This window comes from Ambystoma mexicanum, chromosome 4p, assembly GCF_040938575.1.
Source record: "Ambystoma mexicanum isolate Mex_15411 chromosome 4p, UKY_AmexF1_1, whole genome shotgun sequence".
NCBI classification, from domain to species: Eukaryota; Metazoa; Chordata; class Amphibia; order Caudata; family Ambystomatidae; genus Ambystoma; species Ambystoma mexicanum.
In genome coordinates, this window is record NC_090927.1 from 578,900,001 (window position 1) to 578,922,590 (window position 22,590).

The following is a 22,590-nucleotide window of genomic DNA, read 5'->3' on the forward strand; positions in this document are numbered from 1 at the left end:
TAGAGACTCTTGAGGTGCGGTCGGAGAGGAATGATTTTATCCAACTGGTAGCCTTATGTGAAAAGTAGAAGTTAGTAGATAATGTTTGGCAAAGTTTGTCATGGTCAACCAGGTCAAAGGCAGCTGATAGGTCTAGGAGTAGAAGGATACACAGTTTGCCGGAGTCCCTGATGGCATCCATCTGGTTTTTGAGATCTAGTAAGGCAGTCTCTGTACTATGGTTGGGGCAGAAACCTGATTGTCTTTCCCCTAGTAGGTGATTCTGTTCAAGATGGTGTTGTACTTGGGTATAGGCTAGTTTGGCGATGATTTTGAGGAGGAATGGAACTGTTGTTATTGGCCTGTAATTGGTGGGGACTGTAGGGTCTAGTGAAGGTTTTTTGAGTAATGGTGTGACCCAGGCTGCCTTAATGGAGGCTGGTATTTAGCTGGAAATTAAAGATTAATTCACGAAGTTGGTGATGGTCCCTGCTAGTATAGTGGCACAGTCCTTGACTACTTTAGCTGGGGTGCTGTCACCTTTGCAGTTCGAGGGCTTGAGGGATGCTATTGTTTTGAGGACTTGCTCAGTGGTGACTTGTGTGAAGTGGAATTCCGGTACATCAGAGCAGGCGGTGTTAGTCAAAGGGTGTAGGGGCGTGGTGGTACGCTCTAGTAGGTTTTTTTGTGCTGCTATTTTGTTTTGGAGTGTGGTCACTTTGAAGGATAGGGCATTCTGAATGGTGGTTCACCAGGCTTTGCTAGGAACTATAGGGTTGGTGGGGAGAATGGGTGCTTCTAGTCCTCTGATGATAGTAAATAACTCTTTGGTGTTGGAGGCTGAGGCTTCTATGCGGTCATTGAGTGATTCTGCTTTGTGGGAGAGTACACTGAGTTTGTAGGCTTTGGATAGTTTTTGTAGTTTTGTTTGTAAATCAGGTGAGTTGTTTTTTCTGGTTAGATGGTCTAATGCTCTTTTTTCTCTTCTGAGTTCTATGAGTTCATCATTAAACCAAGGGGCGCTGTGTTTAGCTTTGGGCGTTTAAGTGGTGCTACTTCATCAACTGCTGATTTTAGACATTGGTGGTAGTGCTTAGCAATACTTTCTGGGCTGGTATTGTCCTGGGGTTTGGAGATGAGTAGGTTGTTAAGGACTTGGTTTAAGTTTTCTGGTGTGAGTTTACGTATATATTTCTGACCTATATGGGTGGTAGTTTGCAACTTAAGGTTTTGTGGTCAGTATCTAGTTTTATTGTGAATTTAATAAGGCAGTGGTCGGTCCAGTGTAATTGGAGGGCGTCTGTTATAGTTACTGTAGTATTACGGGTGAGTATTCAGTTTAGGATTATTCCTTTGGAGTGATTGGGGGTGTTAACTATTTGGGAGAAGATTTGGTGGTCAAGGCTAATTGGGGGTGTACGAACAACTTGGGTAACGGCCACAGCGAAAATTCTGGATTCAATTCTATCAATGTTAGATAAAGATAAATAGACAAACAGATAAAGAATCTGATAGACAACGCAACACAAAATCTTTTAAAAACCTTCGGGTTAAACAAAGTATTAAAAAAAAAAATTGGTAGAATTGCATCTCCTGGAATGCCTTTTTGAAGGCTGCAGCTTTGCTGTCTGCAGGGTCGTCATAACCTAGGTTAAAGTCTCCCAGGATGATGTATTTTGTTTTGGGTTTGAGTAGTGGTGTGATTAGAAGTGGTAAGTCTAGTTCTGGTTTACTTGGGGCACTGGGTGTTCTGTAACTTATTAGGAAATGAATGGTTTCTTGATGGTTGATGGCTAGTTTGAGGGAGAGAAGGTCATAGCCACTGAGTGCTTCTATTTTACATTCCCTAAAAAGTAGTGTGGTTTTGTGGATGATGGCTACTCCACCACCTAAGGTGTCAGTGCGGTCTGCTCTGAGGAGGGTGTAGTCGGTAGGAACGGCTAATGTAATCTGAGGACCTGAAGCAGCATGTAACCAGGTTTCCGTGAGCACCAGGAAATCTAGTTTGAACTCTAGTATGGAATCGTGCATTTCAATTGCATGTGCTTTAAGGGATCTTACATTTAGTAGGGCTCCTAGTAGGGTTTGCTTAGTGTCGATGGCGATGGCGGGTTGAGTCAGATGGTCTTGGGATCTGGTGGTTTTGAGGGGTGGCAGTAGTTTCCAGGGTTTTCTGGGTTATGGGTGTTGTAGCATTAGTGTGATTATGTGGGGGGTGAGGGTTGTTGATGGGGAGGTGCTGGAGATGGGTGTGTCCTGAGAGTCTGGAGTTTCTTTTGGATGTAGTTGTGGATCTTGTTAGGATGATAGTGTGCGTAGTTCTTGATGCTAATCGTGTACGTCGGGTGTTACCTAGGATCGAGTTTTGTCAGGGGGTTGATGTGTAGTTGCAAATGCTGGTTGTCTGGGGAGGAATGGTGTGGGACAGGGCAGAGGGTGATGTCTGGGGCAAAGGAGTTGGGCCAGGCCTGTCTTTTAAGATATATAGGCCCCTTTAGTGCAGGTTGTGTTGTGAAGAGGGGTATATGTTTGGTCAGCACGATTGTTGGTGGTAGGTTTAGGAGAGGTTGGTGAGCATGATCTGATGGAAGTTGGTTCTGATGAGGAGGGGGATAAGAAGGCTGAGGATGGTGGGGATGATATAGCTCAGGGATGTGGCTCTCCTAGGTGTGTGGCTGCCTCTATTGTTCAGAGGTTTTGGAGCCTGAGGTTGGTGGTTAGCCGTGTGTGGTGTTGCGTGGGTTTTCATTTAGGCAAACGTGGTGTAGAGATACTAGTGGTGATGGCCCTGTACGGCGTTAGTGAACCTGTGCTGGAGGCTAGTGCGAGGACACAATGTGATGTTATTGTGGTATTGGGTAATACTAGGAAGACTGCCACATTCAATTTTCATTCTAAGTTCCCATTGTCCATTCATTGTTACATATCCTCAGAAGACCACATACTCTATGAATGCTTGTTGTCACAGGCAGGCATCCAGTTTGGCAGCAGTGAGAGGTTGAAGTTTGTCAAATTAGCTGTTTTAATAGAAATCTGGTTCTCCTATTGTCTAACCAAACATCCACATGGGCTCCAAAGCTATTTTCTGGAAAACTACCCATGTCAAAAAGCTCCCTGGCACAAGACGTAAACATCACTGCATGACAGTGCATTCCAGTAGCTTCACAATATTTTAAATAATAGAAATTATTACACAACAAAATGGTATTCATTTCATTAACTGTGTTGGATGAAAGAAAGAGACTTCTCAGTCAGAATTTGAACATATATGAAAGCAGGATGCAGAACGATCTCTGGAGATCTTCCCTTCATGAAAAGTAACTGCTGTGAAGGCATCATGAAGTAAGACACAAACAATAGACTTACGGCCTGATCACGACTTTGGCGGTAACCCTTAAATCCGGCGGTACCGCTATTACTGCCTGATTTAAGGGTCTGCCAAATCAGGACTTCGGTGGATTTCGCCCCAGCTCTGAGCTGGGGCGAAATCCGCTGAAAATTCACGCTATCCGCCGGCGGTAAGAGCGCGAAAATTCCCCATTGAGCCCAATGGGGAATGGGGCATTCCCGAATGGGCTCAATGGGGAATGGGGATTAACATTACCACTGAACTCGTGATCCTGTGCTATTAGCGCCGGGGGGTTCGGCGGTAGGGCTAATACCGCCAGCGGTAATACAGCTGGCGTTACCACCAAAGTCATGATCAGGCCCTTAAAGTTAAAACATTTGATAATTTATTAAATGAAATGTCAGGATGATAGAAGGCCTAACTTGCCCTGTGCTAAGGTAGGATGTCCCTACCTGAACGTAACTAAGGAAAGTCAAAGAGTTCAACTTAAAATCTGTCTTTGTCCAGAACTTCTCCTTGCCCTCACAACTACAATTAACCAATATGTTGAGATGTCAAAGTCAAAAGAGATAGTGTTCAATTTAAAGTTCTGAGCTTCGTCCAGCTCACAGCTTACTTCCAGCTCCCCATCCCCAAGCATAAGAAAGTTCCAGTTCAAGGCGATATAGTTGAGAACCAATCCTTGAGGTTCTCTTCCCCAAGTTTCAAGTAACACAATGAGAAAGCAAAAGGGGTATTGAGAGTCCGTTCTCAAGAAGTGTGGTTCCTTTAAGTCTCAGGGTTTCCTTCCCCAAGACTTCAACTCTGCCACTTATACTTGCTGCAGTCTTTCCAAAAAGTCCCAACAAAGCACCAAGTAAACCTGACCCTCTTTTTGGCTCACTTCACCAGTTCATATGCAGTGGTTTCATTAGGCTGTTGCGCGGTGTTCGTATATATTTCACCATTTAGGTCTCTCTGGTCTGGGCGCAATTGTTAGAATGCACAGTCCACCCATTAGAGGTTGCGCATCCAGGACCTTGGGACTCAGCACACACACTCAGGTTCTTTGGCACTAACTCCTGTGAACCAAGTCTCTTTCACTTACTTCCTTTTATTGGCCTCTTGGCTTTATGGTTATCCTTGCACTTCTGTGGCTTCTGCTTATTAGCCTTGTGGCCCTGCCACCACGTGTCACATACCTCCTGCCAAACTGTGGCCTTGCCACACTGCATTCACTCATAAAAGTTTACTGTTTTTATTATTTTTCACCTTTAATATCCTTGACTTTGATGTTTAAATTAAATCATTGTGCATCATGCATTCAATTCAGTGCATTGTTTAATGTGCACTTGTATAGCTAAGGTTTAAGGTTCTATTCAGTTTGACATTCAATGTGCACTTTTTGATTTCAATGATCAATTTCCATTTAGTTTAGTTTTCAATAGGCATTTATTTGGTCAGAGTTAAGTTTCCCTTTAGTTCGGTATTCAACAAGCATTTAGTTTATTCAAAGTTAAGTTTCCCTTTAGTTCGGTATTCAATAAGCATTTAGTTATTCAAAGTTAATTTTCCCTTTAGTGTGGTTCCATATTACGGACCTTGGTTCACTTGCAGTCCTAATGGAGCGCCCTGGAGCCTCTGCACCTGCATGTCAAAAGAAGCATTGAAGTTGCTGTTGTGTGGAGAGCGGCACACGGCAGGCGAGCTGGAATCACGCTGGTAAGGTTTCCCGACTTCAGAAGCAGAAGGAAAGCGGTGTACTGCTCTCCACACATCGGCAGCTTCAATGCTTCTTTCGGCATGCCGGTGACATTCTCTCTGCTTCAGCTCCTCAGCAGCTCTTCCTGCTTGCTCTGTGCTATGAAGGCTCCCAGACTTTGGGAAATTACACAGCCCAGTCACATATGGTCCCCAAAGTCCACTGGGATAGTTACCGGCGTCCTGGTTTGGTCTCCGGTCCCACCATGGCTGCCTCCCTGCACAGGTCTTCTGCTGCTCTGTCAGTGGCTCCTCTTGTTTCGCTCCTTCTCTCCCTCTCTGTCTAACTGATCTCCCTTTACACTCCTGCAATCCCTTGCCTTGCCATTGGCTGCTCAATCAGTCGTGCCTGACCATAATAAAAGGGACATGCCTGACCCACACGTCTCTTAGTAGGCATCTTCTTTGTCCATGTACTAAAGTGGTAAAACGTTGTAATCTTCATTGCTCTCTTCATCCTAGTACTGTCAAGTGTCAATTTGGGAAAAATGAGGGACACTGGCTTATATCAGTCCATGAAGGTTGGGTTGGTCGTCAATAGGAAAGGGGGGGGAGAGGTGGGGATACCATGTCTCGCGCGAGGGCACCCAACTCCCCAAGAACCCTCCACCCAAGGCCTAGGATCCAACAGCAATGACCTTTCCCTGGCCACCTGCGCAGAGGATCCTAGGGGAGCAGGAGTGAGAATACCCTCAGGTTTCTCACACTGCCGAATATGAAAATTCTAAGCCTGCCTAAACTACCTGACATTACTACTGCATGCAAAGTCCTTTCTCTAAAATGATGCTGCTACAGGGATCTTAAATGATGTTCTGTAACTGTAATGTTCTGTAACTCCTGTTGACACTTTCCTGTACACCTTATAAATGTAGGGCTACCTGTTCCAGAATGCCGAATTAGCCTAAAATCCAGGATTAGTTCATTACCTCATGAATGACATGGCATAACTTGAAATCCCAGAAAACTACCCTAAAGTGTTGTACTATTTTCTGATTGCCTCAGAACAGCAGGTATGGCAGTTACCTGTGTGTAGTTATTGTTTGGCACATGAAAGTGCATTGCTACTATGCCTAATGTGTATAACATTTGCATATGGTGTTAAACGCCAATCCCAGTTAGAGCCACCTAGTTGACGTGCTTGGAATATTCAGTCATTGCTCGACTTTATTTGTGTCTGCCTTTGGCAGCAGGGTCTTTCTGTAGATGCTACCTAAACCTGCACAAAATGATTCATCCAAATCTCGAATTACCCACATTCCCACTGTATTAGGGTGATTTGTTTTTCGGCACAGACGTTTAATAGCTTGAAATGATAGTTTCAGGTTAAGCTCATGACTATTTAATGCTGATGAAATGTTGCTGTAAACATAGGGTTCAAGAGATCAGATCCTTTCCTGCTAGCACATATTCAAAGCAAACAAAGTATTGAGTCAATGGAATTGGCCAGAACATTCCTGCCAACGATGCTCAAATGAAGCAGAGTGCCTAAATGGCAAATAGCTTGCACTGGTTGCTTCTTTGCAATAGACAAATAATTGTAATCTTTTTTTATCAACCAGTGCCAAATTCACAAAAAGTAATGCAAATAAAAAGAATGTATAGAGGATGCACTTTTGTATTTGCATTACTTTGTGAAAAATTTGCAACACACCCTATTCACAAACTTTGTGGATAGGGCACATCTTTTTTGGGTGCAAGTGCATCTCGTCATTTGCGCCAACAACAAATTTTAGAATAGTCCCCTTACCTTAGAAATGTTATGCATATTTTCACAGGTACAGCACACATAACATTGCAATCCTTTAAGAGTCAACATAATAAATGATTGGCATATACCTGACTCTACCTTAGCCCTTCTGGCCTTTCAGAGGCCATTGACCTGCAGCCGTGGACTCTCCCTATTATTGATTAGTAACCCGGCGAGAGCGAAGCAGAATACAACAAGCATTCTGATTGGCTCTCGCCAGGTCCCTACCCGGCCGGGAATCCCTCTGTCGGGATTCCACGGCCTTTGTCCCCGGCGGGGGCGTGGCAGCCCCTCAGCCAATGAGGAGACTCGAAGCGGGGCCATCCCGCTCAGGGCCTCCCCGCGGCTGAGAGGCTACCTTCGCCCACCGCCGGGGACTCGGGTAAGTCTTTTTTTTTAAATCCCTTCCCTCCCTCCCACCCGCCCCCTCCAACTTACCTTCTTGGTCCTACGTCCCCGGCGGGGGATGAGGGAAGCCTCCAGCCGTGTGGAGACTCGGAGCGGGGCCATCCCTGCTCCGCGCCTCCACACGGCTGGAGGCTTCCCTCGTCCCCCGCCGGGGACGCAGGTACTTTTTTTTTTTTTCGTCCCACGACCGACCTCCCAACCACACTTACCTTCTTTTTATCCTTTTTTGGCAGCGGACGCGCTGGGAACACTCGTGTTCCCAGCGCGTCCGCTCCGGATGGCCGCCATGGAAAGGGAAAACAGACTCTGTTTTCCCTTTTTCTTTTTCTCGCTTCGCTCGGGTCCTTACCTATGGGAACCGGGGCATTACCTGGGACGGTAATGCCCCCAGCGTTTGGGTTCTATTGCTTAAATAGATAACTTCAGTAGTCCTCACAGAAGCAAACTCAGCAGAAGGAAACTTCACAAACCGCTAATGCATGACTGAGCCCCCCCAACCCTAGAGGCCTTTCAGTTGTCCATGTCTTTTATGAAGTACCTATATTGTACTATAGGTATTTTATATACTCAAAGCAGACCAAGGCATGCCTGACATTTAATTGGCTCTGATAGTCTGAAATGCAAACTTAATACTGCCCACTTCAATTTTACTACTTTGATGAATTTCAGAAAGATGAAAGGCTGAGTTCTTCTTAGTCAGATACGAGCCTGGGATCTACAGGTCACTCAGAGATCTCTGCAGAAGGGGTACTAATCTACTGAGAAATCTTACTGCAGAGTTTGATGTGATGCCCAACTTGGATAAAATTCACAGATGCACAGGAGTCCATTTCCTCTTGCACAGCCTCACCCAACAGTTCCCTTTTCTCTAACCGTTCCCTCCCTTTTAGCCTTTTAAAATGTATGTTTTTTAATGGGTATTTGGGCAGATTTGGGCTGGGAAAGAAATCTGCAGGAATCCTCACTACGAGTTTCACTGGAGTCTGTCGTTCACTTTTGGGGAAGTTCAACCAGGCATATATGCTACCAGTGATTATATTATTATTATTATTATAATTATTATTATTAATAATCTTGTATATTTGTATAGCCAAACCTTGCTTGGGAGCAACAGAGCACAGTACAGGTCATAGAGTAAAACTTTGGTAGTGAGAATCTAACAAGTCATCAAGTAAACATCCTAAATAATAAAAGGCCAGGTGTATGTTTGTCCGATGCCGTTATGTGCAGTAGAGGCTGCCCGAACGCACAGAATGCTCTGCTAGAGGGAGCTGTTGCCTTAGGAAATACAGTGGTCCAATCTGCATAGGTTTGCCTGTTGTCACGCTAAAGGGAGCTGTAGGCCTCAGATATATCATAGTCCTAATGTGTTAATGGAAACCGGCACTTTGGCCCGTGTACACACAGAAAAAGTCTGCTCATATTGTTCAAAGCTCATTTGAAGACCTGCTATGACCATATCCTATTAGTTTAGGTTGCATGTAAGGAAAACTATCTCTTAAATAATCACATGCAACGTTCCCTCTGTAAAAAGGATATTGAACCATCATTCCTAAGAAACAGACATAGTGGCACAATTAAAGTTGGCAATTAAGTTTTCCCATCACAATTTCTAATTTCCAACAGGATAGGAAGAACCATGAGTGCTAAATGAACATGTCTTGAAATCGCAGTCTACCAACATATGTAATCTAGGCCCCCTATGTTCGCATTAAGCATGTAGGTGGCTCATGAATAAGGTAGCAGTGAACACCTTTATAATAAAGGCAACGGGAGGCCACAAGATGTCATGATGCCTACCCCCGGGCATCAGGACCAAGGCCCTCAGCTCCGGGAGCAGGCATCCAGACATTTGTTTAAACCTCAGCAGCCCCGGCTAGGGGCTGTCTGTGTTCAGTCCTGGCGCCTTAGGCGCCAGGCTTATCATAGAAATCAGACCTGGCGCCATAGGCGCCAGGCTCATAGACTTTACTTACCTGATGCAGACCATGCTGCAAAAGAGTCCAAGCCTACATGAGGCCTGGATGGGACTATTTTGTTACAGGGACTATTTTTTACTCGGGCATGGCTCTAGGGAACTTCTTACCTGGAACTACTTTGGAGGCTATTTAAACCACATCCGAACAGCAGCACATGCTTCGCGTTATTCTGCATCCAGCAGCGTGACGCTCACCGTGCCTGCAGCCAGCATCCAGTCTTCTGCCACGCCCGCCTCGAATCCGGAGCTCCTAGAATAAAGAAGAAGAAAAGGACAAGGTTAGAAAACAAACTTATTTCAAATTCCTCACCTATTTCCGGAACCATTTCATCTCCGGACCTGGAAAGTACATCAGTCCTGCACGTGTCGCTTTGCCAGCTCCAGCACGGCGCCATACTCACCAGTTCTCACAGCATCTTTCGATCTGGCACTGTCTCCATCATTTTCTCGCCGTAATCTGGCATCTAGGGGACACAAGAAAAAACAAGGTGAGCCAAGGGAATCAACAAATACAACCTCTTACCACCATAGACTTACCACCGGCGGTATTATTCCATAACTCTCCACATTTTCATATGCCGCATCTGTTAAGAGGGGGAAAAACAACACGTTCACGCATGCAATAGTTACCGGACAGCGTTGGGTAACACAGACTCTTACTTGAACGCCAGCAGTAGCTACGAGACCTTCTTCTCACAAACTCAGTTGCAACTTAAGGAAGGAAAGGGACAAGAGTGAACATCGGGCACATTGAACTCTTTGAACTTGATACTTACCAATCCCGCCAGGGACTTCAGAGTCAATACTTACCGGAACTCTCCCAATGCCTTCAAACCAGTGAAGTAACTGGTATCTATGAGCCCCTGCAAGACACGCAGGATGGAGAGCTCATCTTTTACGAACATAAGGTGAGGTTACTAAGGGGATATCGGAGGTGATTAGTGGGGGAGAGCGAGAACAGTTGGGAGGCTATCACTAAAACCCACAGGTGGTTAATCCCTGTCTCTACTTGCTGGAAAATACTTCTTTGGGTCCAGCAGACAAGACTAGGCGGGCCAGTCCAGACAGTCATCTCTGCACTACGCATCACGTTGAAGGAGACCGCAGCTGTCCGGGTCCGATCGACACCCCTGTGGGGTCCAGGTGAGCATAACACAAGACAACGGCCTCAAAACTATAGTACATGGTATTCCTAAAAATAGGATTCTGTAGCCTACAGGAAATAGGACCTAACCGCAACAGAAAGAGTAAACCTGTAGGCTGAGAGAAAACAACATTAGTGAAGAAAACTGGGAGGAAAGTCATTCTTTGAAACAGGATGCAGTAGGGAATTGAGATAACCCATGTACATAGAGACATCTGAATGCGTCATCTTTAAAATCCCCATATTATCTACACAAAGATGCACGTTTCCTTCGCCTTTTTCCTTCAAAGTGAGGGAACAGATTAGAAGGCAGGACCCAACTAATGCAGAATGCCTTGTGCAGCGCCCTGAATCCCCAACGCAGCTCCTTGTTAAGCGTTGTCGGTCCAAGAGAGCTCCTGGAAGTCTCCAACATCTGTACACAGCTGACAATGAGACACCAGCTCTAAGGCACTCTTAGCCACGCCTGGGCCGAAAAGGCCAGTTAATTTCTTCGACACACATTCATGAGACCCCACACAAACATTGATGAGATCTAGTGCTTGAGACACTCCGAATTTAGCAGCGTTGACAAGACAGCAAATTTGCTTAACAAGATATGATCACGGTAAATACACTTGTTTAGAGTGCTTTAGTAGAATTTTGTGAATGGTCACACCATTAATCATTTGTCCGTGTGACATTGTGAACCTTAAGCATGGCAAATCTGCTTCAGGAGCGAACTGAATCTCTTTAAGGGGAAAGTACCTCTACAGTGCCTGACGCCTCAGAAATTACCTTGAGATGTTTGTCCTGGAATAACTTAAATGCTTGCTGGAGGGAGGCATTTTAACTAATATGTAAACAATCACTCAGGGACAGAAATGAAACCATTTCCTCATGAATTGCATTGAACATATAGTGCCTGTGAGTTTTGTATCCTTGTGTACTGTAGTAGCGTGCTGCATAGCTCAGCTTGGGGGCACTAGTGGGCCGGTGGTTGTCTCCGCTTCCTAAATGTGTCCTCACGCTGTCTGTTCAATGGTATTTTTTAGTTTCAGACCATCAGCTCCTTTTAGAGGTTGGTGCCAGTTATGACTAAATATTACAGTGCATGAAATGAATACCGCTCTGCTAGTACAGGGATCGGTAGTGTTTTCTAAACTCCTGTCCAGCCCCACACTGCTACAAAACCAGCAGTGATCTCGGTGGTGCCTCTTTAAAGTAGCATAGGTCGGGGCTAGGTTATACGTTTCAAGAGGGTGTGAGACAGCATAGAAGCATGCAAACAACAACAGTACGCTAAGAACCAAAATAAAAAAAATGCCATCAAGGTTTTATAAAAATAAAACTTTAATTAAACCAAAGGGACAGCCAAACTAATTAAAACACAGACAAGCCACCCGGTACTTAAATACACAGTTATAGCAGACTTTAGGTGAAAAGCCCACTCTGAGGAAGTAGTCAACAAATTCAAGAATCTGGGCCTCATTACGAGGTTGGAGGTAGCCTTACCGGTAAGAGCGGCAAGGCTACCTCCATACCGACATGAAAGTCCGGCACCCGTGAAAGACAAATTACTGGGGTATTCCGCCCCGCCGGACCCGGTAATTGCTCTTTCGCGGGTGCCAGTAGACCACATTCCCATTTCAGCCCCATAGGGCTCAATGGGAATGGCGATGCCTGTAGCACGGGCACCGTTCAGAACGGTGCCGGTGCTACAGGCATGCTGTGCTCGCGGGTGCCTTTGATTCCGCCAGGAGTTTGCCGGTCCAGTAACAACGGTACCGGCAAGCATACCAGAACTGTTGTTACCAGATCGGCAGCCTCGTAATGAGGCCCTATGTCTTTTGAATGTATATAGTGGATTCTTAATTGACACAGGGGCCCAATGACAAGGCCAGGGGAACAGAACCTCTGTTAGAGAATGTATTTTTTTTAAGAGCTCAACAACATCACAGCAGTTTTCTAGATGCTTTCTTGTGCATAAATTCAGGTTGGAGTCAGTCGAGCAGGTTTGAAGGGGAATCACAAACGTGGTGCAATTCAACAAGCAGCAATGGCCCGAGGCTCAAAGAAGCTTGGGGACAATGGCTGTGTTCAAACCCATGCGGTTTTAAAGTTTGAAAGGGGCTTCATGCAGTTAATAAAACGTCAGCAGCAAGCTTAATCGACTGGGTCCAACAACGCAATGTGGTTCTGTACGCAGCAATAGCTTGAAGAAGCTTTGGGCTACAGGCTATGTGTAGATTTGTATAGCCTGAAAAGGGACTTAAGGTGGTTCGAATGTGAAGACTGTCAAAGATGGCTCAGTTGGGTGTTTGCAATGCCTTCACGGCGTTTTAAGCATTCACAGCGACTCAATGGCATTTGAAGTGCTCTAATGGGGTTGAATCAGTTATAATTGGCAGAGAGAGCCACAGGCAGCCTCATTTGGTCTTCGGGTTGCTGAGAGACCCTCCCATGAGTCTCTGAGGAAATGTGTGTACGTCTTCTGCCCTTCCCGGCCAAGATGGTTGACTGGGGCACTTGCAGCATTACCACTTCAGCAGACAGACTCCTGGGTACCAGTGTTCCACCAGCAGTCAAGCCCTTTGAACAGCGGATTGCTTTAAATGTTCTCCTAAAGTAGTTAGAGACCATCCTTGGAAATCCGTATCCCCAAACCAATGTCTGTGATACTTTTGGCAGTCTTTACTCTATGAAGTTTCCAGTGCAATCTTGTAAGAAATCTTAAGAAGATGGTTCCCTGGCGATGATTCAAAGAAGTGTAGAGGAGCAGGTAGACACTATCTTGCAGTTCCTGCCACCTCACCGCCGTCATATTGGAACAGTTAGAAAAGCCATAAATGGGACCCCCTGCATCGCTCCTATACCGCATAGAGTGTATTAGAGATGTTATGCAGTCAGACATCCATATAAAATGTACCCTCGCACTGAAAGTGTGGAAGGATGTCGCATGGAAGAATGTTACATGGAAGGATCTTGTCTCCCAAGATGTAAGAAAGAATATCATGGACAGACGTTAAAGTGAAATCTGTTAAGGACAAAGTAATGTCACAATGAAGATATATGAACCTATGCTGAAACTATATGAAAATACTAAGTAACGATGTAACTGAAGCACTAAGTGTAACATGTACCTAAAGCTAAAGTAATCATGGATCTAAAGAGGATAAAGTAACTTACTGACCAATAACTGTAAATATGCAGTAACGCACGGTAGAAAGACAACGTATAGGAGCTTGCTATAGAGGAATATATAAAGTGGCAAGGATGGTAATAATAGGAAAATGGACGCTCGCTCACATTGAACATAACCAAGCTATCTCAGAAATAGGCCGAGGCTCCAAGAATCAGGAGACGCATGAAAATAGCTTTGTGTGCAGAGCCGACGATAAGTGAAGGTTGGCCCAGACTTAACAATGCTATTTTCAAAGGACATGTCCCGACCCCCATCCAGAAGATCCCCTGGCAAGCCCATGGGCCAGGAAGGGTCTCCACTAAAACCAGGCATCCTTGGCCTAGGCCTTCTTGGGGCCAGTCCTGGCGCCTTTGGCACCAGGCTCATACTTGATAAAGGACTTGTATTGAGAACTACTTTATTTCAATGTCAAACAACATGGAGGCATCCACATAGCTTGGCTCATTGGAACCAAGCTATGCGGTATATTATTTTTGGGAGTGGTACCATAGGAACTATTTTACCTGGACTACTTTCTTGAAGCTATTTAAACCACACCCAACTGGGATAACACGCTTTGCGTTACTTTGCAATTCTGCAACGTGACGCTCACCGTGTTCAGCTGCACCCGCAAACCTCGGAAGAACAGCATCTGTTAAGGAGAAAAAGGACATTGTTACCAGCAGCAGCTTACCAGTAATTTCATCATTAGCTGTCCACGGCTCTTGAGATCAGCATCCTGGAACCACCGCTCCTCCCGAACCGACGGATCTGCAAAAAAGGAAGAAACAAAGCATTAGACATTTTTACAATTTAACGAACGGTGCTGAAAAGCTTACCTCGCAAGCCGCTCCTCGACCAGCATTGCCTCAGGAATTCCATGCACCGGGTGAGCACCGTGACCTGTGGGAAGACAAGACAACAGGTTAGCAAGAGGCAAGGCATCATAGCGCTACGCTTAGCGCCTACTCACTGCATCAAGGTACTCTAAAAACACCATTACTTACCGGCGAGACCCAATTCAGTCTATGCCACATATTGGACTTCCGCGCACCTAAGGAAGAGAAAGGACATTAGTTAAACCAAAAAGGCATGCAAAGACAATAATATAGCATAGCAATAAGACCTACCTGAAAGACTCAAAGCGGGCCGGCATCAGTGAAGTAACTCGATCGCAAACGCCCACCAAGCGCAACGCGCCCCTGCCAAGAAGGCAGGACGGAGAAAACACCTGCATTAAAAACAAGGTGAGGAGAGGTCCAGTGAGACCGCGGGTATACGGGGTGGTGGAGGACTGTTTACCCCAGTTGCCCAGTCTTGAACATTGCCCACCTGTATTCCAGGCAGAACCCTTCCGCTGGTCACACCTGGGAACCGCAGAGAAGGATACCTGAGTCCCAACTGCTGGGTGGTGTCCCGTGGAACCAGGTGAGCGTAACAGGCCATGTACAGAGCACAAAGGGAGTGGAGATACTCTGAATGTGGGATATTCTTTATAAATGGAAGAAGACGCAAACATCTGTGAGAGCCAAAATGTTGGTCAATTAAAAGTGTACAACGTTTATATGAGATAGAGCGAGCAAGACTCTAGAGGTTAAGAGGAGCAACAACACCCTGCATAATTAAATCAAATAGCAATAAATGAATGACTGAAATGGACACATTTGTGGTCTCTTCACACTCAGAAGTCGAAAGCAAGGGCTATTCAATAGAGCCTTAAGCTAAGATAGTGGTGTGCTCACACTCCCTTGAATGTTCCAGGACAATGAGCAGGCACAAGGTCATCTACAAACGGAAGACTTTGGCTTATGGCCTACCGATGAGAGATGATGGACTAATTGGGAAATGGGGAGTAGTCTGATGGGAGTCAAACACCTAGGTTTTGTTTCACGTACGTACTGCTAAGGAGCCGAATGTCCAAGGTTGGGATAGTATGCCAACCAATCAGTGGGTTTGGGGGACAACCTAACACACAATGTTGTAGAAGCCAGTCCACTGTTTTTATGTCACTATAATTAGTACTAGGGGTAGTTCAAAGCGTGCCCTACAGATAAGGCGTAGCCAATGATGCACTAATACTTATATGCTCTAAAAGTAGATATGTTCCCTTTACCAATCCCTTCCCTTGATAGGTTTTGTATCTTGCCACGCAGAATGATGTCATAGATGATGCATATTGGGGTATAAGACCTCCATGCACTCAAGTATGTTTGTGAGTGTGCATGCATCAGTCTGATGTCTGCCAGTTGACCCTGCTTTATTCAATTCATCATAGAGTAGTACTTTGCCATATTCTTTGAGTGGGTTTGATTAGTTTGGTCAGAGATCATTATTATAATTCCATCTAGCACAAAATACACTTCAAGCTGCTAGTGCACAGAAAATTCCATTAAGAAGGGTTCCCACCCACACATATAGCCATTTTGACACAGTAGGTTGGTCCATTCCAAGCCTTCTTTACAAGGCCATCCCTTGCAGCTGTGGCAAAGGTTGTGCCCTCTTATGTCAGCTCCCAGAGCGCCTTGACTGCAAGGAGATAGGAGGCGTCACAGGAAAGAAGTTTGGTCTAGGCATTTACACGATGGAGGGACTCTTCTGGGTACTACTCCTCTCTTCAGCTATGCTATGCTGTACGTTCCCCTCTGTCCTGTATGCCCGAGATCTTAAAGACTCTACTAGTTATCCCAGCATCTGTGTGGGTAAACCCCCAGCCCCAGACAGCAATATGCAAAGTAATCTGGCAGCTGCAGGATGCACATGAAAGCAGTTGATGATAAAAAAATACATCAGATTGGTTTTGTCACTTATAACTATCTCCTGATAGGCCCTTATTTCAAACTGGATATAGGTTTATCTTTATTGCTAACCAAAGTTCTTCTGCCAGGCCAAAGGGCTACCCAGCTGTATAGTTTGAGTCCCAGATGCCCACTGTTAACGGCATCCCATGGCTGTTGGAATTAATTGGATTCCAGCAGGCTGTTTCAGGAATGCACATGTTACTCTGCAGCTGCCAAAAATACCGCACTGCAGCCACTAGTGTGTCAGCCGACAGGGCCAGCAAGAGTATGTATGTGTACTATACTTTTTAGAATGGAGGATTGTGAAGTTAGGCTTGTTTAGTAGAGTTCATTTTCTAAGGGAGAAAATCAGCATCATTTTGCATAGCAACAATAAAAAGAAACTCAGGATAGCACACCCTCACAGGTGGCATTCTGTCACAGACAGTTCACAGGGGTGACTCAAGAAGCTGGCTGTGCTTTAAAATGTATGTGTTCTTCTTAAGTAACAGTATTAAGGCTTTGTTTGTAGCCTTAGAATATTGATGAGTGATGTTGCAACAGCTTGGTTTCCCTTCTGTAACCATATGCTTAAGCTAAAGCACCTAGATACCCCCTGGTTTTGTGCACTATACAAGAACCATAAATATATACATAATCCCAGAGAATGGTGACAGTGATTTGCATGAGCGTTCCATGTGTGTGACAGTTGGAGGTGAGTACAGAGTGAATGAGATGGTTGGTGGATGGCTCCTGTCCTTGTATGTACCCAAGGCTTTCAAGTGAAGCGTTTACTGTAATCTTACTACTCAAGCATAAAGTCTTTTGACTCCAAGCCCGCTGCCTCCTGAGCCATCATCATGAACTGTCATACCTAAGTTCTGACACTGTGATTCACTGCTCCCGACACCTTACCGCCTCAGTTTTCTATTCTGATTCGCAATTGTGAGACATTTTAGTTTAGCAAACTAGAACATTCCTGAGCGTTTACCTTTCTCTAGCTCCTTTTGCATTGTGCTCATGAGATGGTGGCGGTACCATGGAGATTCAGTAAGAAGGCATTGAAGACGTTATGGAGCGGAAGCAAGTATAGGAATGCGTCTGGTTCCTCAGGTGGCACACACTGCTCGTATTGGGCACCTGCAAAGGTGTACTACACTGACAAAAACACGAATGGATGCACAAAGAGGGGTTGCCCTCCCAGGACTCAGAGCTAAGAGTGCCACACTACTCACAAGCTCAATGTACTTGCACCTCTAATTTCTGGGTTATTTGCCCAGAATGCTGAATATTTCTGGCAGTGCTTAGAAGCTGCTGAATAGCAAACGTGTGTAGACACAGCATTTACCGCCTTTAAACAGACTGTGCAGTTATTGTTGTAAATTAAGTTACATTTCCAAAAACGCAGCTTGAAGCATCTAATGACAGAAAGTGTGATTCAGAGGAGTAGCATGAAGTTTACAACATTGCCTCCAGGGGTGGACCGGGAACCAAAAGAGGCCCTGGAAATAATTTAAAAAATGGCCCCATATTACACATTTTCAGCAAGCCCAACCCTTTGCCTACGAGAACATCTAGAAATAAAATAGGCTACCACATAAAAAAAGAGGCACAGGGTGCAGAGGCATACCGGGAAATCCCCAGAGCTCCCTATAGGCCAGTCCACCCCTGATTGCCTCAATCATGGATGTGCCCATCAGAAAATGGTGCGTCTCATGGAACAACTGATGCACAGAAGGCAAACCTATATTTATATTTATAAATGTTAGTAGCAATTACACCATTTGAAAATCGTAAAGGTTTTGCAAGCACTGTATATCAAACTGCGGTTTTACGTTTGTGGTGTAGGAAGGATGCAAATGATGTTGCACCAGCAACCTTACATGTTGTTGCATAGGGCACTTTGTGTATCTGGCTGAGATCAGAATGCACGGTGCCAAATTCTTACAGGGTGGCTGCAGAAACAATACCACTGGGCTTTTGGCCAAATGAAAGTAGCTGTTTCATGGTTAGGTGACTATGTCCTTATTTAATGGCAAATGCCCACAATTAATTCCAGCAGCGTGCAACATTGCGGTCTCTGTGGTCTTAATGAACAGTGTGTCCACTTCCTGGTGCACCAGAATATTGGCGGATGTGTGTGCAATGCCCAGTAGCCTCTTCAGGAAAGCATGTTCTATAGACTCCAGATACTCTCAATTGCGACCCAATATTCTCCCTAACACAAAGCCTGCAATACCCCTTGGCTTCATGGACACCTAGTGGTGCGTCTACAGAAGAATGCCGCATTCTAGAGTGAACATCCAATATTGCACCTGCACTCTAGTTCATATTCTGCTGTGCTCTAGAGATATGTGTGTGCTGTTGCCCCTTCGACAACAATGTTATTCCTAAATAGCCATAGGATTTGCCCACCTCAAAGTCCTTGTTTCCTATTCACAAAGGCCAAATCCTTGTTGTAGTCTCCCCTCAGCGGGATGAGGATCTGTGTATCATCTGCATAATTCATGCAGGTGATACCCAGGACATCTAGATCATCAAAAAGGGGCTTTGTAAAGATGTTGTACAGAGTAGGTGAAATGCAGGAACCCTGGGGAACACCGCAAGTAATGGGTATCGGGTAGGCAGCTGCTGAGGGTGAGAAGACCCGCATCGTTCTGTTGTTGAGGAAAGATTGAATCCATCCTATAGCTTCTTGTGAGAAGTTCGTAGCGGAGTATAAGTGATGGCAAAGTGTCTTGTGGTCAACCAAGTCGAACGCCGCTGAGAGGTCAAGTAACAGTAAAAGTGCTGTTTTGCCGTTGTCTCTCAGGGTGTCTATTTGTGCTTTAAGGTCGATCAGTGCAGTTTCCGTTCCATGTTGAGGTCTAAAGCCTGATTGGCGTACTCCTAGAAGGTGGTTATATTCCAAGTATTGTTGGATTTGTAGATATGCCACCTTGTCTAGCATTTTCAACAGGAACGGAACTGTAGTAATGGGGCGATAGTTAGTAGGTATGGATGGGTCAAGTGTTTGTTTGTTTAGTAGTTGGAGGACCCACGACTGTTTCAAATTGTTGGGAATGATGCCAGTGGAGAAGGAGGCATTTATAAGTTTGGTGATGAAAGGTGAGAGGTCCTGTGCCGCATCTTTTATGATTTATGCTGGACAGGGGTCGCCGTGGCAGTTGGACGGTTTAAGAGTTAAGATAACTTTTTCAACTTCTATAGTAGATACTTTCTTGAAGTTGAAGCGGGGTGTGGATGGCATAGGAGGGGCGGGAGGTGAGGGGTTTAGGGGCGTAGAGGGATGATTATATTGGGATTTGAAGCAAGGAGGAGAGAGTCTTTTTTTTGTTAATCTTTACCTGGAGGGTTGTTATCTTGTTGGCTTGGGCGCTCTGAGTGCTTGTGCACCAGTTTTTTTCTTTAAGGCAGGTCTCAGGGGCTAGAATAGGTGTTTCTATTTCTTTAAGAAAGGTAAACAGTTCTTTGGTGTTAGAGTTGGCTTGGGAGATGCGTAGGTTGTAGGATTCTTGTTTGGCCAGGATTATTTCTTTTTTGTACAGTGAGGCTAATTTAGTGAGGTTGTTTTTGTTTGTAACGGACGGATCTAGTCTCCAAATTTGTTCGCATTTGCGTTTCTCTAGTCTAATAGCTTTTAGGTGAGGAGAGAACCATGTATTCACATGTTTCTTCTGTTTGCACTTTCTAGTTTTCAGTGGTGTTATAGTGTCAAGAGCAGATAGCATTACTTTGTTGTACTCTTCAATCAATGTGAAGGGGTCTGTAAGGGCAGGGAGAGAATTAAGAGTAGGAAGGATTAATGGAATGAGTTTGTCAGCTGTGATGTTCTTTTTAACTCTGGTGGGGATGGCAGGAGCTATACTGTCGAAAGATTGGGGGGTTGTGGCTTCTAAGGAGAAGGAAATCAGATGGTGATCGGACCAGGGCACAGGTATTATAGAGGTAATGGAAGTCTGGCAGTTGTGCTCCGCTATCCAGTCAAGGGTTCTACCTTTGGTGTGGGTGGCGCTAGTTATCTTTTGGGTAAACCCTAATTCCTCGAGAGAGTCGTTAATCTGTGAGGCGTTAGGATGCGAGGGGTCTTTAAAGCCTAGGTTAAGGTCTCCTAGAAGAAGGCATGGTGAGGCATTTTTAAGGTTATTAGGTAAGATATTGGTGATATCTTCTTCAAAGGAACCTAGAGGACCTGGGGGTCTGTAGATGAGGTGGAAGGATATGGTCTGGGTATACGAGATGGTCAATTATGCAGTCAGGGCTTTGCAAGAATCAACATTTGGTGGAGGTGTGAGTCTTAATGCTAAGCAGGTTTTAGCAATTATGGCGAGGCCGCCACCTCAGGATGAGGTGCGGTCTGCTCTTAAGAGGGTGTAGTCCTCAGGGATGGCTAGCATAATCTCTGGGCCAGCTGCTGAATGAAGCCAAGATTCGGTAATGGCAAGGAGGTCAATTCATTCTGTTAGGAGTAGGTCGGCTATTTCTGTAGCGTGTGCCACCATGAAGCGGGCGTTTATTAAGGCTCCTCGTATACCAGTTTGTGTAGCCACCGTTGGAGGTGCTAAGGAGTTGTGGTGGTGTCTTGGGAGAGTGGTGGGGCCTCGAGTAAGTCGGCAGTTGAGCTGGAGAGGATGCTGGGTGTTAGTTATTTTACGAGGAGAGGTTGTGTGATGGACTGAAGGTCTCTTAGGTTTCTGGGAGCATTATTGGAGATGGGATGAAGTGATTTGGCTAGAGGTTCGTAAATTTTAGGTAGTAGCACAAAGTTTCAGGTTTCTCTGAGAAAGGTTACATGGCCTTGTGACCAGGTGGTAGTAGTTGGTGGGTATGTTAAGGGTTGTCACGTGCACTGGTGGAGGCAGAGTATGTGGCATAGTGAGGTCTACTGTGTTCAATAAGTATAGGATAGTCCTCAGTAGGACAGTGTAAATTGCAGGCATATACATAGGTTGTATGTGGGTAGTTAGCTACTGGTGTATGTGTGACATATAAGGTTAGTTGGGGTAAATCAACAGAGGTCAGGCTGGATGGGGTCGCTAGATTCAGGATGTGCGCTAATGACGCGGATAGGGCGAGCACAAATGACTAAGGCTGTACTGGCGCAATGCTCACCAGGCTGGGCTCAGAATAAGTAGTGCTGTCACACCATGGTCATGGGGTCGTATAGTTGGGCTCCGAATGAATGTAACAACTAATTACAGTATAAGCGTAGGCAGCTAAGTTCTGCGCAGCTGAGATCTACATATGCTAGGAGTGGTACTGACTAGGTAGTCGCCGGCAAGTAAGATTGGCAAAGCATAAATGACTATGAACAGTGCTGGCTGGTACAGTAAATGGATAGGCCGCTGGGAACAATCTTAGGCCCTGAAGAGAAAGCGCATTGCTAGTTAACTAAGCACCAACATCAAAATCAGCAGAGGCATGAATGACTAGGAACAGTGGTGGCTAAGTACAGTGAGTGCGTAGGCAGTTAGGATCAATATAGGTACTGAAGAAAGTACTGACCAAGCAGCAGGTCTCCAAAGGCACAGGCGGAGAGATCAACAGGTATAAATGACTAGGAACAGTAGTAACTAGGCGCAATATATGCATAGGCCATTAGGATGATCAGCATGAGTACTGAGGAGTGGGCGCAGTGCTAGTTAACAGTGCACAAGCAGCAAAATCAACAGAAGGTGCAGACAAGCAAATCAGCAAGGCTAGTTAACGGTGCACAGGCAGCAAAATCAACAAAAGCAAGTTAGCAGTACACAGGCAGCAAAATCAACAGAGGTGCAGGCATCAAATCGACAGAAACATAAATGCCTAAGAACAGTGGAACTAGGTGCAGTATATGCATAGGCAGTTAGGATCGGCATGGGTATTGAGGAGAATGCTGGACAAGCAGTGAAATGAACAGAGGCACAGGCGGTGAGCAAGGCATAAATGGCTGGGAACGGTACCAGCTAGTATAACATAGGCAGAGAAGGCTGGGATCGTTCATTGTGTGAGCGGCAGTTAAAATCAGCAGAGGCACACTGGTACTAGGCACTAGCATTGTAGATGTGATGACCTAGGGCTACGGCACAAAGTCGCTACATTCATGTCATTGCAAATGTTAGGTAGAGCTGAAGCATATACAGAGTGGAAGCATATATGATTGCGGTATTGTTGGCAGAAACAGCGAGTGGGGGAATGTTTGTTAATGGTCTCCGTTTGATTCTGCTAAGAGAGCAAGTGGCGGCGTCTGCGTGTTTTCAGGCGGAGTAGTGTCCTTCAAGGGGGGATTTTTCATGGGGAGCCCATTTTGCTCTATGGCCTGGATT

General features: G+C 45.3%; 1 protein-coding gene across 3 annotated transcripts in view; it reads right to left on the reverse strand.

Moving 5' to 3' along the window:
- Positions 1–22,590, reverse strand: part of GCM1 (glial cells missing transcription factor 1) — a 540,509-nt gene that overhangs the window by 243,553 nt on the left and 274,366 nt on the right. The window lies entirely within an intron of this gene.